The following is an 18,612-nucleotide window of genomic DNA, read 5'->3' as shown; positions in this document are numbered from 1 at the left end:
AGGTGGCAGAATCATGCTGGGAAACAGGTCTCTCTGCATCCTTTGCCAGGTCAGACTGAACTGCCCAGGAAGGAGCCAACTTGAAGAGTGGACAAGCTGGGCACCCAGGATGAGGTCCCGCACTGGGTCACGGGGAATGGATTCTTCTCCTGATCCACACCCTAGGCTGCTGCATATCCTGAGCCCATTCCCCCTCTGTATTTCCTAAAGTTGATGTGTGCCCCTTTCGTGAGTCAAACACTGCTTTTGCCCAGGAAGCCTTTGTTTGCAGAGTCCAGAGCAGTCTCCCTAATGGTTCCTATGGTGGTTTTGAATACACGGCCACAAATTCTTAGAGATTCTCTCTAACAGAGGTGGAGTCTATTTCCCTTCCCTTACATATGGGTTGTCCCTAGTAATTTGCTTCTAATAAATAGAATACAAAAGAAGTGATATGGAACTTTCAAGGCTAGGTCATAAAGGCATATCAAGCTCTGTCTGCCTCTGTCCTCCTGGGACACTCCTTCATGGAATCCAGCTGTAAGGAGACCTAGGCCACATAGAGAGGCAACAGGCAGGAGATCCAGTTGAAACCCCAGCTGAGGTTCTGACCATGAGAAAGCCTTCAGGTCCTTACCATGGTTTGACCACAACTACATGACAGATGCCATCAAGAACTGCTGAGCTGAGTTAGGCAGTGACAAAGAAAAATAAAATAATGATTGCCATTGTTTTAAGTCACTAAGTTTTGGGATGATGGGGAAATGCGATAAAAAATTTACAAGCTGCTTCCTGCGTTGGCCTTGTGGAGTCCCCAATATTGATTGAAGTGTCCAGGGTATTCTGGGAGGCTCCCCTTCTCTAATTTTCTTAAAAAACCTCCAAATTTCCAATTGTTAGTTTCACCATGACTGTCCTGGATTTTGCCTCTGGATAAATTCTTGGGGTTAATCTGTTTTCTTTTTTAAAACTTTTCATTTATTTCTGGCTGCCCTGGGTCTTCGTTGCTGTGCATGGAGCAGGGGCTATTCTTGGTTGCAGCGCCTGGGCCTCTCATTGCAGTGGCTTCTCTAGTTGCAGAGCACAGGCTCTAGAGTGCAGGGACTACAGTAATTGCAGCTCAGCAGTTGGGGTTCCTGGGCACCAGGGCACAGGCTCAACAGTTGTGGCACATGGGCCCAGCTGCTCTGTGGCATGTGGGATTTTCTCTGATTAGGAACTGAACCCGTGTCTCCTGCACTGGCAGGCAGATTCTTTACCACTAAGCCACCACTTCTTGGGATTTAATGTAGCCAGATTTCATTTAGAGCAAGTTCATGTTCTAGGACTTGCTTTTTTCATCAAGTAATGTATTGTAGATTACTTCCCAAGTGAGTAATTATAGATATCCTGCTTTTTAGGAACTAACTTCATGTTAATAAAGTTTTTGAAGAGTTTTCCCCAAGCTGAATATGCCACCAGATAACATCTGCCTACTACTGAAGAATTTTTAATTCATTCATTTATACCTTCATTTTCTCATTCATTCAAAAAACATAAACTACATACCTAATGGTAGTTTTGAGAATATCAAGAACTTTTTTAGAAGCCTAAGCCTAATTTTATAGAGGCCATTTTTACTTAAGTTAACCAGAATTTTTTTTTTTTTAATTTTGCCACAGAGAACCCAGAATAGAATAGCAGTTCATGTGAGGTATGAGGTGTAAGCAATAGACTCTCAGGGATATGGAGAGACTGGTCATCTTCCCTCAGTTGGGGTTAAGCTAATAGTGTTAGGCGCCTTTAAGATGGCTGCCAAAGACCCTTGCCTCCTGCTGTCCATGCTATTTTGTAATCTGGACTTAATGACTTGCTTCTAACAAATAAAATATGGCAAAGGTGATGGGTTATCACCTCCATGATGAAGTTACAAAAGACTGTGATTTCCATCTTGTTCCATTGCTTTCTATGTTTGCATTTTTTTTAAAAGTGAAGTACAGTTGATTTACAGTGTTTCAGGTGTACAATAAAGTGAGTCATATATATATATATTCAATTTTAGATTCTCTCCCATTATATGTTAAGATAGTTCCCTGTGATATAGGGTAAATCCTTGTTAATATTATATATAGTAGAGTGTATATGTTAAGCTCAAACTCCTAATTTATCTCTCCACTCCCACCCCGCTCTCCTCTTTGGGTTATAGCTGTAAGTTTGCTTTCTATGTCTGTGAGGTTTTTTTCTGTTTTTCAAATAAGTTCACTTGCATCATTTTCAAGGATTCTGCAGTGTTAACATGTGATATCATATTTGTCTTTGTCTGACTTACTTCACTGAGTATGATAATCTCTAGGTCCACCCATGTTGCTGAAAATGGCATTATTTTGTTCTTTTTATGCCAGAGTTCTATTTCATTGTATATATGTATCACATCTTCTTTATCCATTCACCTGTCAATGGACATTTAGGTTGTTTCCATGTCTTGGCTATTGTTAACAGTGATGCTATGAACATTGGGGTGCGTGTATCTTTTCGAATTAAGTTTTCATCTCTTCCAGATATATACCCAGGAGTGGGATTGCTGGATCATATGATAACTCTGTTTTTAGTTTTTTGAGGAACCTCCATACTTCTGTAGTGGTTGTACCAATTTTCATTTCCACCATATATCTGCACTTTATAATGAAGTGGATGGACATGTTAGATTCAAATGGTAAGGAAATGAGGGGTATTTCTGACCAGCTGTTCATGAGGAACTGAATCTTGTCACAGCAACCATGTGAGAGAGTTTGAATATGGATCCTTCTCCATCAAGACAGGATCACAGTCTAAGCCGATACCTTGATTGCCACCTTGTGAGAGACCTTGACATAGAAGATGCATATAGACTGTGCCCAGATTCCTGACCCACAGATGCTGTAAAATAATAGGTATATGTAGTTTTAAGCCCCTAAATTCCAGAGTAATTTTTATGTACCAATGGAAAGCTAATAGTAATTATTTAGGGATGGGAACTTGAAAGCTATGTCATGTAGTGATGAAATAAGTTATTTAACTATTGCTTAGGGTTGCCTGTAATGAAGTATCCACTGAGGCAAGGCTCTGGTAGACCCAGTGGCTGACACCAAAATCCAGCTTATAGGAAACAAGGAATTTAAGGACTGTGGGTGATGCCATTGCTTTGAACTCTGCTGGATAATTAAAGAAAAGAGATTGATAAGCACAAGATCATAAATTCTTATTCCTCTTCCACTTCTTTTTGCTTTTCCTTTTTCTTCTTTTCCCTTACCTTCCTGAAAAATTCAATCCTAAAGGCATTAGGTAGGACAGAGCAGGGAAGGCATCTGTGCCTGGATTTTAAGGAACTATGGGGACTCAAAGTGGATATTGATGTCTGAATTGGGTAAGGAGAGCACTTGTATAGGAGGGCTGCCCGACATAGAGAGTTAGAACATGAGTTGGCTGAGGAGGGTGTTACCACAGGAAGGTTGCCTTGTAGGTGTTAGAGCCCATGAAGGGTGGAAAGGACAGCCCTGCAGAGGTCACTCAGTGAGAGCATCATAGCCTAGGCATGACACTGACAAGTTATCTTTTGCTCCATAAGAAATCACCCCCAAATTTAGTACATTAGAACAATGATCTTTTACTATCTCACAGTTTCCGCGGGTCAAGGATTGAGACAGGGCACAGTAGGAATGGCTTGTCTCTGTTCCTTGACATCTGGAGTCCTGGCTGGCAAACTGGATGGGCAGAGGCTGAAATCATATGAAGTCTCAGCTAAGGCTGGGGGATCTGCTTCTAAGGTGGTTCATTTCAGACTTGGAAAGCCAGTGCTAACAATTTTTTTTTTTTCTTCCCGTGTGGGCCCACCCAGATGTGACCCCCTCCACAGGTCTTGGAGGGTCCTCACAATATGGCAACAAGCTTCCCGAGAGTCAGTGATCCTAGAGAGTCAGTCAGGAGGAAGTGATCCTTTTTATGATCTAGCTGTGAAAGTCATGTGGCATCATTTCCTTCACATTTCATTCAACAGAAGCGAGTCGCTAAATCCAGGCCACAGTGAAAGAATTTGTTTCTGCCCTTTGAAGGGAAGCAGATCAGAGAATTCACAGATGTCTTTTGAAACCACTATAGAAGGCATAGAGGTACAGCCTCTGTGCTGTACCCACACCAGTGGGTTCTCACAGTCTGAGCAGGGGGAGAAGGGCATGCACACGAAGGGGTGGCTGGCATGAGTTTCCAGAGCCCAAGCACAATGAAGAAGACATGTGGAAAGACAGACTGGTGTGGGGAGTTAGAGGAGAAGTGATTTGAGGAAGGCATCTGTGCTTTGTGGGGTGGGAGGAGTGCTGGCAGATAGTTTACATATAGGGGATTGATTATATAAGTAAATATATTAAGGATAACTGGAGTTTCTCACTGTCAAAAGAGTGAGTTACAAATATGGAAAGGGAGAAAAATACATGTTACATTATTGAATGTAGGAGTGTTAACTCATAGTTTTCTAGATAGATGGATAGGTAGGTGTGTGTGTGTGCATGCTTCCTATTTGCTGTCTAGGAGGCTTCAAAGAGGAGAATCCTAATAGTGATGAGCATTCCTAGCACCCAGAAATACCATTTCCCCTAAAAAAGAACCAGTGTTCCTTACAGAAATGGCAGATTCCAGGCTTAGAGTAGGAAATATACAAGAAGAGTTCAAAACATCTTTTTGCACCAGAAGGCAAGGATTTGCTCAAAGAATGTTGGAGACATGTCAAAAAGACCTGTGAGCCAGCACGAATGGGTTCCTGCTGGCCAAATCTGGGACAGTTTGAGCCAGTCAGAAGAAATGACATTAAGAAAGTACAACTAATTAAAATAAAATAGGAAAGCATGAGTTTGTATGTATTAATAAGTTAACTAGGAATGCGATATTCACAGAGTTTCAAAGTATCCACAAAATATTTGTTAATTTCAAGGAGAAAAAGGTGACTTTACAGTGATGAGGCCTGGCAGACACTATCTTACTTAAGTGGGCAAAGCGGACATCATCAGCCATATGAAAAATCAAAATAATGCACCATCTGATTGGACACACATGGAAGGAAACAGTATCACTTTGGTGATAACCCAAAACCTAATCATAAGGAAATAGCAGACCCAAACTGGGAGCTACAAAAAAATAACTGAGTTATAATCTCCCAAGATGTCAAAGGTATACAAGTGAGGGAAAGACTGAAGAACTGTTTCAGAGTGAGGGAGATTAAAATGACATGAAAACTAAAAGCAATGCGCCAATTTTCACTGGATCCTGTTGTTCTAAACGATTTTACTGAGACATCTGGCAAAACTTAAATGGGGTCTGAAGATTAGATGGTAGTGATGTTAATTTCCTGACTTTGATAAATGTGGCCTTATCATAGGAACTAGATCCTAACTTAGTGTTCAAAGGAGTAAGCTCTAATATCCTAAGCACCTGTAATATAGTATGAATTAACTCTCTCCTAAACATAATGATGCCAAAGGCAATGCCAAAGAATGCTCAGACTACCGCACAATTGCACTCATCTCACACGCTAGTAATGTTCAGAATTCTCCAAGCCAGGCTTCAGCAATATATGAAATGTGAACTTCTAGATGTTCAAGCTGGTTTTAGAAAAGGCAGAGGAATCAGACATCAAGTTGCCAACATCTGCTGGATCATCGAAAAAGCAAGAGAGTTCCAGAAAAACATCTGCTTTATTGACTATGCCAAAGCCTTTGACTGTGTGGATCACAATAAACTGTGGAACATTCTGAAAGAGATGGGAATACCAGACCACCTGACCTGCCTCTTGAGAAACCTGTATGCAGGTCAGGAAGCAACAGTTAGAACTGGACATGGAACAACAGACTGGTTCCAAATAGGAAAAGGAGTACGTCAAGGCTGTATACTGTCACCCTGCTTATTTAACCTATATGCAGAGTATATCATGAGAAATGCTGGACTGATTGAAGCACAAGCTGGAATCAACGTTGCTGGGAGAAATATCAATAACCTCAGATATGCAGATGAAACCACCCTTATGGCAGAAAGAGAAGAAGAACTAAAGAGCCTCTTTATGAAAGTGAAAGAGGAGAGTGAAAAAGTTGGCTTAAAGCTCAACATTCAGAAAACTAAGATCATGGCATCCGGTCTCATCACTTCATGGCAAATAGATGAGGAAACAGTGGCTGACTTTATTTTTTAGGGCTCCAAAATCAATGCAGATGGTGATTGCAGCAATGAAATTAAAAGACGTTTACTCCTTGGAAGGAAAGTTATGAACAACCTAGACAGCATATTAAAAAGCAAAGACATTACTTTGTCAACAAAGGTCCATCTAGTCAAGGCTATGGTTTTTCCAGTAGTCATCTATGGATGTGAGGGTTGGACAATAAAGAAAGCTGAGTGGTGAAGAATTGATGCTTTTGAACTGTGGTGTTGGACAAGACTCTTGAGAGTCCCTTGGACTGCAAGGAGATCCAACCAGTCCATAACGAAAGGAGATAAGTCCTAGGTGTTCAATGGAAGGACTGACGTTGAAGCTGAAACTCCAATACTTTGGCCACCTGATGCGAAGAACTGACTCATTTGAAAAGACCTTGATGCTGGGAAAGATTGAGGGCAGGAGGAGAAGGGGACGACAGAGGATGAGATGGTTGGATGACATCACTGACTCAAAGGACATGAGTTTGAATAGACTCCAGGAGTTGGTGATGGGCAGGGAGGCCTGGCGTGCTGTGGTTCATGGGGTTGCAGAGTTGGAAATGACTGAGCAACTGAACTAAAGCATAATAATACCAATTATGTGCCATCCTTGGGAGAGCTGGAATAAATAGTCTCTTGAATCATTTTCTCCTCGTCTATCAATCAGTTGAGGAATGCTGGTTGAAAAACGCTGCACTTTAGTATTATAGGATGATCACGGCAGCAACTTACTCTCAAATGATTCTGGGGAAAATAATGTAATTCTGAGATTGTTAAAGGAAATCTCAGAGGTTTCCTTTCCAAGGTTAAAGGAAATAAATTGTCATAATTTTTTTGATGTTAGGATAAAAACTTTTATTTACAAATATTCTATTCCTTTAAGTATATATACAGAGAAAAGGATTTGGAAAAGTATGAACAAAATCGAGAAGACATTGGTGACACCCGGAAAATCAAAACCAGTTAAAATTATTACAAGAGGGTCAGGGCAAATATATTGAGGGAGAACAGCCACATTAAATTTCCCTTGAACCTTTTGCCCACTGCTTTTCTTCCACAAGGAATTAATAGCTAGCTCATAGTTTCAAGTTATGTATAGTCTTCTCCCCTCCTCACCTAGTGGTGAAGTCATTTATTTAATCAAAACAAAATCAAGGACTTCCCTGGTGGTCCAGTGGCTATGGCTCTGCACTCCCACATGCTGCAACTGTTCGTTCGCGTGCTGCAATGAAGATCGAAGATCCCACGTGCCACAACTAAGACCCATTGTAGCCAAATAAATACATAAGTATTAAAAAATGCTAAAAATGAAATCAGGGAAAAGGATTGCCTCCATTCAGAGAATACAGTAGGAAAACCACTTGCTCAAAGTAACTGAGAATTCTTTGAGAAATGAAATCATACAACCGGAATGGTGCTTAAAAAATCTCTCACCTTTAAAAAAAAAAAAACTCTCACCTTTTGTAGCCACATGCCTAAGGTAGCCAAAAGTCAGACCCAGAGTTTGACTGGTAGTTTGATAAATTACATGATCAGTTAAAATCATAACCTCACTGTTTCTATGCTGAAAGTCAAGGCAGTGATGAGGATTCTCAAAAGTGAAATGTGGCTCACACTGTTTCTAACCATGCTCACCCTTGTTTGTCTGAGGAGTCACTGTGCTTGAAGAACATTTAGAGACTCTGAAGTGAGTTACCTGCAAGAGGAGGTGAATCCTATCTGGTGCTGTATCTAGACCTACTGTGAGAACTATGATTCTCAATCTTGGCTACACACTGGAATCACCTGTGCTGTGCTTAGTCGCTCAGTCTTGTCCGACTCTTTCCGACTCCTCTGTTCGTGGCGATTCTCCAGGCAAGAATCCTGGAGTAGGTTGCCATGCTCTCCTTCAGGAGGGCAACCTGGAGGTTGCCTCACAATCTTCTCAACCCAGGGATTGAACCCAGGTCTCCTGCATTGAAGGTGGATTCTTTACTGTCTGAGTCACCAGGGAAGGCTGTAATCACCTGGAGAGTCTTAGAAAACACTGTCTCTGGCTTTCATGTCTAGAAATTTTGATTTAATTTTTCTAGGGTTCAATTTACTTGGGTTTTAGCAACTCCCAGAGCATCTAACTTGCAGTCAAGACTGAGAACTACTGAATTATAGAGATCAGACCCAGTATGTCCCCAGGTCAGATTACAACATAAAACCCAGGAACAGCTTTTTATGCAAAAAAAAAAAAAAAATTTCAAGATTGAGCTAATTCACATCAGCACCATGTGTCATTTGGAGTTCTGCATAGGAGATTTTTCTTTCCCACTTATTTATTCAATCACATATATCAGCATGGAGTCATGGATATTTATATTTAATAAAATATATAAATAAAATAAATTATATGAGTTATCATCCAGTACTACTATTACTGTTCAAATTGCTCCAGCTTCAGTCAATGGGAGCTCTATCAATTGGTCTCTGTGTCCCCTTGACACTCCAGAATTGTGGGGCTTTGTTTTTCAGCACTTTCTTACTTTCTGGTGCTACAAGATGCTCCAGACTTTTCTTGTATTAATACATTTGTTGCCACAGTCCTAGAATTAGTTATTTCTCCAAGGGACCCTGGTTCCTTTTATTGGAGAATAGTATTTGAAACCAAGAGCTGAGAACCAGGTGCAATTTTTATATCCTGCTACAATAAAACAAAACCCCCAAATTAAATTTTTTAAAAACTCTGATTTCTTAGGGTCAACCTTGGAATCCCTTTCCGGGAGTCCTTTGAGAGTTGGGTTGGATGTCATCCTGATCATCATCTGTTTGGTGGCCTCCTTTCAGGTGAGCACCAGCCTGGCTCAGGTGGGCATTGATAAAACTAACACTTGACAGTAGAAAGTACTCAAAGAGAGGAAAGCAAAGGTGCACAAAAGAAGGAGAAATTAATATAGTGGGGAGGAGCTGGAAGAAATTTCAAGCCTTGAGAGCAGCTCATGGTATGTCACTTGAGTGCAGAGTCGATGGCTGTCATCATTTAGACCCCATGCTTTTGGGCTTCCCTGGTAGCACAGCTAGTAAAGAGTCTGCCCACAATGCAAGAGACCTGGGTCGATTCCTGGGTTGGGAAGATCCCCTGGAGAAGGGAATGGCCACCCACTCCAGTATTCTGGCCTGGAGAACTCCATGGACTATACAGTCCATGGGTCACAAAGAGTCAGACACGAATGAGTGACTTTCACTTTCAACCTAAACCAGCTTGCTGCCTGAACACAGCAGTCCTCTGTCAGCATCCTGCAGATGGTCCACTCCACTGAGCTCTGAGAAGCCCACAGAATATTAGCAGAGCCCTCAGTTTGGGAAGCCCCAAAGCAGTTCTCCAGCCCTTTTGCTTGTCCTAGGCAGAAGAGTCCTGCCAAGTGTCTGACATTATTCTCTGTGTTTTTTGGAGACTTCTGAACCATCCTTTGTGACATCTCCACCAAAAGCAGCATTTGGGAGATTACCTCTAAAGGTGAAGCTATCAAAGGGGTCCTCCATTCAGCTCTTGTCTAAGGTGAGAGGAGAGGGGACAGAAAAGAGCAAAGTAAAGGCCCGGTTCCAGGTGTGTGCTGGTCATGGGTAGACAAACCCAATGAAGAGAAGGGCTAGGAGGCAGCTGGCTCTATCTAGGTCAGAAGGTTCAAGCAGTTGTGTAGCAGTTATGAGGTGATGACCTCTAGCTGTGATGGAGGGTGAGAGGGGTGGGAAAGTGCAAGCGGTGGCTTTCCTGTGGGCAGCTCACTGCTAACAAAGATACTGAAGCTAGACAACCTAGGTACATGCTAAGGAATAATAAGTGTGCCATCTTGAGAGGAGAAAGGGAATAAATAAGGAAGTGGTGTCTAGGAAGGTTTTGGAATGAGATTCTTACACGTGGGTCCCAACACATTTCGTGGTCTGGACCCTGAAACTGGGTGCAAAGCTGAGAGATCATGTGCATTTTCCAGGACACAGTTAACAGAGCATATATCCTTTTCTCAAACGTTGAGGCCCAATGCTTTTTCTGGGCAGAGCGAGTTAAAACTCAAGCTGCCTGGGATGGGAACTTAAAGTTTATCAACCTGGCCTCAAGTCGAGTGGCCCCGAACTCACTGGGGCCTCCTAAAACCCTTCCTGGAGGGGGAAAGGGGACTGGTATTATCGTTTTCATTTGACTGAAACTGACAATTCATTACTTTTCTACAACCCTGGGGGTCCTCTTGGAGGTATCTCCCTGATTCCAGAGAATGAGGTGCACAGCTTAAGGTGAGTACGGTAGACCCTGATGCATTATCTAGGGGAGACCTGGTCCCAAGGGAAGTCAAGGCCTGGGGAAGCCCAAGGGGCACACAGCTAATTATAATTGCCAATACAAGTTTGTGGAATGCAGTCGGGGTTACCGAAGGGTTTGGGGGCAGAGAAGAGACTACGAGCCAAAGGCCTCAGATTTTTGTGTGTCAGTTTCGGGAGGACTGAGAAAGCAATGCATCTGTGAGTCTGGGAGAAAGGAGACAGCAGCAAAACGTGTAGAGACCCCGGTAGCGTGGCGCATTCCTAGATGGGCACAGCGCGTTGCCTTTTGACTCCTAGGACCTGCTGCGGACCGCGAGTTCGCTCCCACACTTCCATCTTGAGCCTCACAGGCCGCACCTCGATAGGACGCTGCGGGCTGTAGGCACGGAGGCGCGGGTGTCCACTTTATCTGAGCTGGCACGATGCCCGTCGTTGCTAAGCCCTTTTGGACTCAAAAGCCTCAGATAAGGAGATCAAAGCCCAGCTGGGGGTGGAGGGGCCAATCCTGCCGCTGCTAGCCGGTCCCCAGCGGCTCCCGAGCAGCGCGTGGGTCAGCAGAGCCAGTGTGCTAGAGCGAAGGCCCACCGGAGCCCAAGGACCCCCCTTGGTTCATCTCCCCCCATTCGCTCCCCGGGCCACTGCCGAGTAGCCCCGCGTACTCACTGGGCCATCGATCAGTCCAGGAAGTGCCCGCAAGGTCATCTGCACAACAAAGGCGGCCCCAAGCGGTGCCTTCTGTCTTGTAAATACCAGGCCTGGTCCCTGGCGAAGCCGAGCCCGGGGAGAGAAGCTGCCGGAGGAACCCCGCCCCCACTCCGCATCCCTCCCCCACAACTCTGGAGCGCACTCATTTGAAATGTTAATGTTTTGAAGCTTCCCTCTTGGACTGGATCAGTATCCTTAAAAGAAGGCTGAAGCCTCTGGGCTTAATAAACAAACCGGCGTTTGACTTGGGCTGGGAACCCGGTAAACATTTGTTGGTCTAAGAGAGAGGCAGGTGTACGAGGACAAACGCCGGTAGATTATTACACAGCCTCGCCAGTCGCTTTAGAAAGAGTCCTTTGTGCACCGATTCCAGGAGAGAGACGTTTTCCCAATCTCCAGACCCTTATTTACACCCTTCAGGCTGAGGGCCCCAGCGGCGCAGGGAGGAATCCAGGCCACAGGTAGAGGGCGGGGCGGGGCGGGGCGGGGCGGGGCGGGGCGGGGCGGAGCCAAGCCTAGGCCCCCGCCCACGCGTTGCCAGGCAGCATCCGCTCCCGAGGCACAGCCGCCGAGCGGCCGCTGGAATTCCCGCTGTCGTCCGGTAACACCGGATCACCGCGAGGGTGTGTGTCTTTGGCCCGTAGGCCTGAGCCTAACAAGTCCGGCCTCCCCACGGGAGGACACAGAGGGTTGTCACCACCAGTGCTTTTTAAAAGTCTTGGCCTGTATCTCCCTCCTCACATTCGATAGTTATCGGGTTATTGCCAAAGTAACATCAAATTGGATTCTTTGCTCAGCCCAGCTGCTAGCGATGATAATGGTACCCGCGAACACTCTGGCAGCGCCGACACTCTGCCAGTCACTCTTCGTAGCCCTTCTCATGGATTATTTTGTGATGAGGTGACTCAAGTCATCGACGCACTTCTTTCTAGAACGGGTACATCACTTATTCCCACTCGTCCTCTCTGCTGCTGCTACGTCACTTCAGTCGTGTGCGACTCTGACACAGAGACGGCAGCCCACCAGGCTCCCCCGTCCCTGGGATTCTCCAGGCAAGAACACTGGAGTGGGTCGCCATTTCCTTCTCCAATGCATGAGAGTAAAAAGTGAAAGTGAAGTCGCTCAGTCGTCTAGGTGAGAGCAGATTGGGGCAGGCGCATAGGAAATGGGGGCTCCAATTGTGCAGGTATGACTCCAAGGGCCGGGGGCTCGTGTGTGCTGGAGAGGGGCTGCAGAGGTCACCGGGGCACTACTGTGGGCCTGGAACGCTGCCAGGCCTCCATAATTCCCTAACTTCAACATTCTTTAATCGATTAAGTCCTCCAAAGCAAGCGCTACCTGATTTTTCAAAGGCTTTGCTTTTCCCTCAAGCTGGGAAAACCCACCAGAAGAATGATCCAGTTTTCAACTATGGGAGCCAAAAACACTCATACATAATGAAGCAAGTCACACGAAACAATTACCTCCCATCTCCTGGAAGAGGCCACTCAGCTCAGAGACTCTCAGAGCTGCCCAAACTATGGGCTGGCCAGGTTAGGGTATATAGGGAATAGGAGGGCTCCCACCCAAGAGTTGGAGTTTGTCACCAGAAGAAGTCCCGGTCCAGGTTATTCATAAGCATTTCTTAGAAACCCCAATTCCTGCATTTCTTCTGCCTCAAGCTGTGGATTCCCTGGCCAGCTGAGGGACACAGGGAAGGGAAGAGGAACAGTGTAGAACAGAGGAGCGCACTCTCTGTCCCAGCAGTAGCATTTGGATGCTGTCAGAGGACCCAGTGGACAAGGTGGGAAGAGACTGTGTATCACCTGGTTAACATTAGGCATTGTGGCCCCAAACTAGTGAATAAGCCTGGTCTTATAGACACCTGTTTGCACCTTGACCCTCAGGGTTCACAGATACATATCTCCTAGGTCTCCTAGATTTGTTATATCTTCCTTCAAGGACTAGTCCTTTCCTGACTTCAACCTGGCCTCTTCCTCTAAACACCTCCAAAATTTCAACCAGATTCTTACTTCTCGAGGTAGGCCTGGACCTCTGGCTTAAAATGACAGCAAAGGAATGGCATTCCTCTTCATGGCCTGATATTAAAGGCCCAGGATAGTACATGCTTCATGCCTGTGATCTTTGGAGAAAGACACCTAAGTAGCTGGGCAAATCATTAAGTTTCCCATCAGCATAGTGGTTGGATAATAGAACCAAAATCCCTGAAAAGGAGAGGTAGGGAAATCTGCATTGTCAGCTCTGCACCTGGAAGCCTGCTCACTTGTTTTCTCACACACTCTACTGAGGTTCTTCTGTATGATAGCAGAGATGGTAATGTCACTACTATGCTATCATCTGCCCTGCAAATGAAATACATGAAATCCAATCACCCTGGCATCCTAGCTTGGGTGAGCAGCAGTCAGAGGCAGATTGACTTTCAGAGCAGGTGACAACCCAAAGGCCTGTCTCCTGTCACTGTAGTCAGTCAGCTAACACCACCTCACTGGGATGGATCCTCCTCCCAACAGGGTATCCCACTGCTTCCTGCCTAGGAGGTGAGCCCAAGCAGATCTTCACTGACATTCAATAGCCTAGTTCTGCTTCCACTGGTTCCATCTCAAGGATATTAATCTCTAGTCCACCTGTGGCTATCAGAATTCTTTTTCAACACTTTCAAGATTAATACATACACCCATCATGCCCATTTTCCAAACTTACTAGAAAGAGGCACAAAACTTCGAAACTGCCCAGACTCCACATGCCTGGTTTTCTGTATCGACTTTTAATTTAGAACTATGGAAACATGAAATAGAGAATGATTGACTTATATGAGACAGTGTATGATTCATGATAGGGTTTCACAAATGGAGAGGAAGCAAGACTTTTCAGGCAGAGGGGACTGAATGAGTTTTGCAGTGAAGGCTTGAGATTCTTGAGTAGTCTGATACAGGTAGAGAGAAGAGGAAGCAGAATGGGAGGTGCAGTCAGTGTCATTGCAAATACCAACGGATGTGAACTCACTTCTGGTAGACAGTAGGGAGCCACCAAAAGTTTGTAAAAAGAGTTAAGTGGTTTATTCCATTTATGTTTTACAAATTATCACTCTGGTGGCTGTGTGAATTCATTTTTTTAAATAGATATTTTTAGAACAGTTTTAGGTTCACAGAAAAATTGAGCATATAATACAGAGAATTTCCATATACCTCTCTTCCCATCCCCAGTTTATTATTGTCTTGCATTAGCATGGTGTATTTATTACAATTAATGAACCAATATCGATACATTGTTAACTAAAGGCTCAAGTTTACATTAGTGTTCACATGTTTTATAGTTCTATGGGTTTTGACACATGCCTAATATCATGTACACACCATTACAGTATCATATAGAATCATTTTTGCTAACCTAAAAAAGTCTTGTGCTTCACTTATTCATTGCTGCTCCTCCCTCCCTGTAAATCTCTTGACAATCACTCTATCTCAACTCATCTTGCTTTTCCAGAATGTCATATAGTTGGAGTTAAGTGGTATATGGACTTTTCAAACTGGCTTCTTTCTCTTTGTAATATGTATTTAAGGTTCTTCCATGTCTTTTTGTTGCTTGATAGCTCATTTCTTTTCATAAATATATTTTTTTACATTTTTCTTCAATAAATATTTATTGAACTTTTATAGCAACTTCTATAGATTCTATCTGTCCAAAAGAAATACAGTGCAAGTCACAAATTTACTTTTTCTAATAGCTACATTTAAAAAGGTAAAAAGGAAATTAAATCAACTTTAATAACAAATTCTACCTAACACAGTATATTTAAAATATTTTCATTTCAACATTTTATTGATATAAAAATTGAGATACTTTATATACACTTTTTGTTCTAAGCCTCCAAAACCCAGTGTTTTATATTTCCAGCACATCTCAGGTTGGACTAGCCATGTTTCCCATGTTCAATGGACACACACAGCTGGACAGTGAAGTACTGTGCTCAGGTGCTGAGGACAGAGCAGAGAAATAGCATGGACAAGGTCTCTGACATCACACCATTGACAGTCTAGTGTGGGAAACAGATAGTAAAGAAGTCAACAAATCATTCTGGAGAGCAGCAAGTGTTACTGAGAAAATAACACACCTCTATTATACTGGGGCTTCTCAGGTGGCACTAGTAGTAAAAGAATCTGCCCACCAATGCAGGAGAGGGAAAAGACTAGTTCCATCCCTGGGTTGGGAAGACCCTGGAGGAGAAAATGGCACCCCACTCCTGTGTATTCTTGCCTGGAAATCTAATGGACAGAGGAGCCTTGCAAGCTATAGTCCATGGGGTTGCAAAGAGTTGATCACGACTGAGAGACTGAGTACATATCATCCAGAGACTGGGAAGCAGATTTAGATTGCCAGGGTAGTTGAGAAAGCTGTTCCGGGGCTGAGACCCAAATGAGGAGGCATTAACCATCAATTATCTATTGACACGATAATACTGTATAAGAAACCACTTCAAAATTCACAGGCTTAATATAATAACTAGTTATTATTGCTCATGAGTCTTTAAGTCAGCTGGGCAGTTTGTCTGGTCCTAGGTGGGCTCACATATGCAACTGTGAGTAGCTGCAGGTCGGGTGGGTGGCTATGCTGATTCTGATTGGGCTTTTTGGGATCTGCTAGCTGTTGACTGGTGTAGGATGACCTCAGCTCTTTTCCATATGTCTTCTCATCCTGTAGCAGGCTAGCCCAGGCCTGTTCTCATGGTGGAGGCAGGGATCCAAGAGAAAATATGGAAGCATTCATGGTTTCTGAAGGCTCAGGCTCAGAACTATTTATCACTTCTGCCACATTCTTTTGGCAGAGGCAAGTTACAAGGGCAGCCCAGATTCTGGGAGGAGCTGGAAAGTCACACTGCAAGAGGTATGTGTATAGGGAGAGATGGAAGATTCAGGCGATTTTGGCAATTCATCTCCCGTATTACTTAAAGCTTTCAACACCACCAGGAAGTTATAACCATGGTGAACTTGTCTGTGCCCAATAAAATATCCTCAAAATATAAAAACAAAAGTAGAATTGTAGAAAAACCTTGACAAAATTCCTCTTACCATGAGCGGTTTCAAAGTAACTTTTGCAATTATCGATAGGTCAGGTACATAAAACAATAAGTAAAGACATAGAAGACTTCAACATAATTTATGAGGTATTTAGTCCACAAATATTTTCGGCATGCTTTCTCTGTGAGGTATTATTGTTCAACTACAATAATTGTTGAACAAAAGTCAACAATCCGTATCCTCAGAGTTTATATTCTAGTGGAAGGAAATGAATAAACAAGTTAATATATAAAATAAACATGACCACTACGGAGAAAGACAAGAGGGAAAGGATGTGGAGTGCGGGATGGCAGGGTGAGGGGTTTAAATCAAACAGCACAAGGTAGGACAGTAGGACAGGGTAGGTCCTACTAAGGAGACACGGGAGCCAAGACCTGAGAGAGGCAGAGGCGAGGGAGTGAGTCCTGTGCTTATCTCCAGGACCAGTGGAGGGAAGAGCTGTACAAAGACCCTGAGGCAGGAGCTGGTTTGGCAGGTTCTAGTTGTAGACAGAGGCAGGCTTGGCAAAGTGGGAAGGGATAGGAGTACTCAGGGGCCAGATCATACAGGGCCTTACAAGACACGGTAAGGATTTTGGATTTTAGTTTTGATGATGGAAAGCACCAGGAGGCTTTTTTTGAAGGGAGGGCTATCATAGAGCATTCAGGGAGAGGATCCTGGGGAAAAGAGGGCTGTTTCTAGACAAGGGTCAAATAGCCAGTCCTTGAGAGATGGCTGGATACCAATCCTCTTCAGGCAGCCTGTCCCCAAAGAATTTCCCTTGCTTTGTCTTTCAATTACCTAGACAGCAGTTTATTCTCCAAATGATGTCATCACCTCCCGAGAACATATTCCAATTATCCCAGAAAACAAGGTAATTGGGATTATAGTAGTATTCATCGTCTCAATTCTCAAAATAAAAACCTATCCAAAGCAAGAACAAAGGGTAGCTCCAGAAAGCACCCCCCCTTCCCAGTGGGAAAACTCAGTCAACAACTTACAGAGTCACAGTTTACGTGAAACTGTTGTTAGTTTCAAGTCACTTTCCTTTCAGGATATAATCTAACACAAAAGAAAGAAATGGGGCTATTTACTCAGCAAAGATCCATGCCCTTACAGAGAAAATAAACATATAAAATATGTGATATGTTGGATGAGGATATAAATGCCCTAAAGAAAAATAAGGGGGAAATAGGGATCACGGAAAAAGAGAGTTCCAGAAAAACATCTACTTCTGCTTTATTGACTATGCCAAAGCCTTTGACTGTGTGGATCACAATAAACTGGAAAATTCTGAAAGAGATGGGAATACCAGGCCACCTGACCTGCCTCTTGAGAAACCTATATGCAGGTCAGGAAGCAACAGTTAGAACTGGACATGTAACAACAGACTGGTTCCAAATAGGAAAAGGAGTACGTCAAGGCTGTATATTGTCTCCCTGCTTATTTAACTTATATGCAGAGTACATCATGAGAAACGCTGGGCTGGAAGAAGCACAAGCTGGAATCAAGATCCCTGGGAGAAATATCAATAACCTCAGATATGCAGATGACACCACCCTTATGGCAGAAAGTGAAGAGGAACTAAAAAGCCTCTTGATGAAAGTGAAAGAGGAGAGTGAAAAAGTTGGCTTAAAGCTCAACATTCAGAAAACTAAGATCATGGCATCCAGTCCCATCACTTCAAGGCAAATAGAAGAACAGTGGAAACAGTGGCTGACTTTATTTTGGGGGGCTCCAAAATCACTGCAGATGGTGACTGCAGCCATGAAATTAAAAGACACTTATTCCTTGGAAAGTTATGATCAACCTAGAAAGCATATTAAAAAGCAGAGACATTACTTTGCCAACCAAGGTCCGTCTAGTGAAGGCTATGGTTTTTCCCATGGTCATGTATGGATGTGAGAGTTGGACTGTGAAGAAAGCTGAGTGCCGAAGAATTGATGCTTTTGAACTGTGGTGTTGGAGAAGACTCTTGAGAGTCCCTTGGACTGCAAGGAGATCCAACCAGTCCATTCTAAAGGAGATCATTCCTGGGTGTTCATTGGAAGGACTGATGCTAAAGCTGAAATTCCAATACTTTGGCCACCTCATGCGACGAGTTGACTCACTGGAAAAGACTATGATGCTGGGAGGGATTGAGGGCAGGAGGAGAAGGGGACGGCAGAGAATGAGATGGCTGGATGGCATCACCAACTCCATGGGTATGAGTTTGAGTGAACTCCGGGAGTTGGTGATGGACAGGGAGGCCTGGCGTGCTGCAGTTCATGGGGTTGCAAAGAGTCGGACAGGACTGAGCGACTGAACTGAACTGTGAATAGGTGTGTCACAATTTAGAATATGCTGGTCACGGGGAGATTAGCTGAAAAGGCCTATCAGCCCAGTATTCACAGAACAGAGA

This window comes from Moschus berezovskii, chromosome 12 (assembly GCF_049115385.1).
Source record: "Moschus berezovskii isolate FMDL1 chromosome 12, NW_MosBer_1.0, whole genome shotgun sequence".
Lineage (NCBI taxonomy): Eukaryota > Metazoa > Chordata > Mammalia > Artiodactyla > Moschidae > Moschus > Moschus berezovskii.
The sequence above is the reverse complement of the archived record's forward strand: the minus strand, read 5'-3'. Positions refer to the sequence as shown.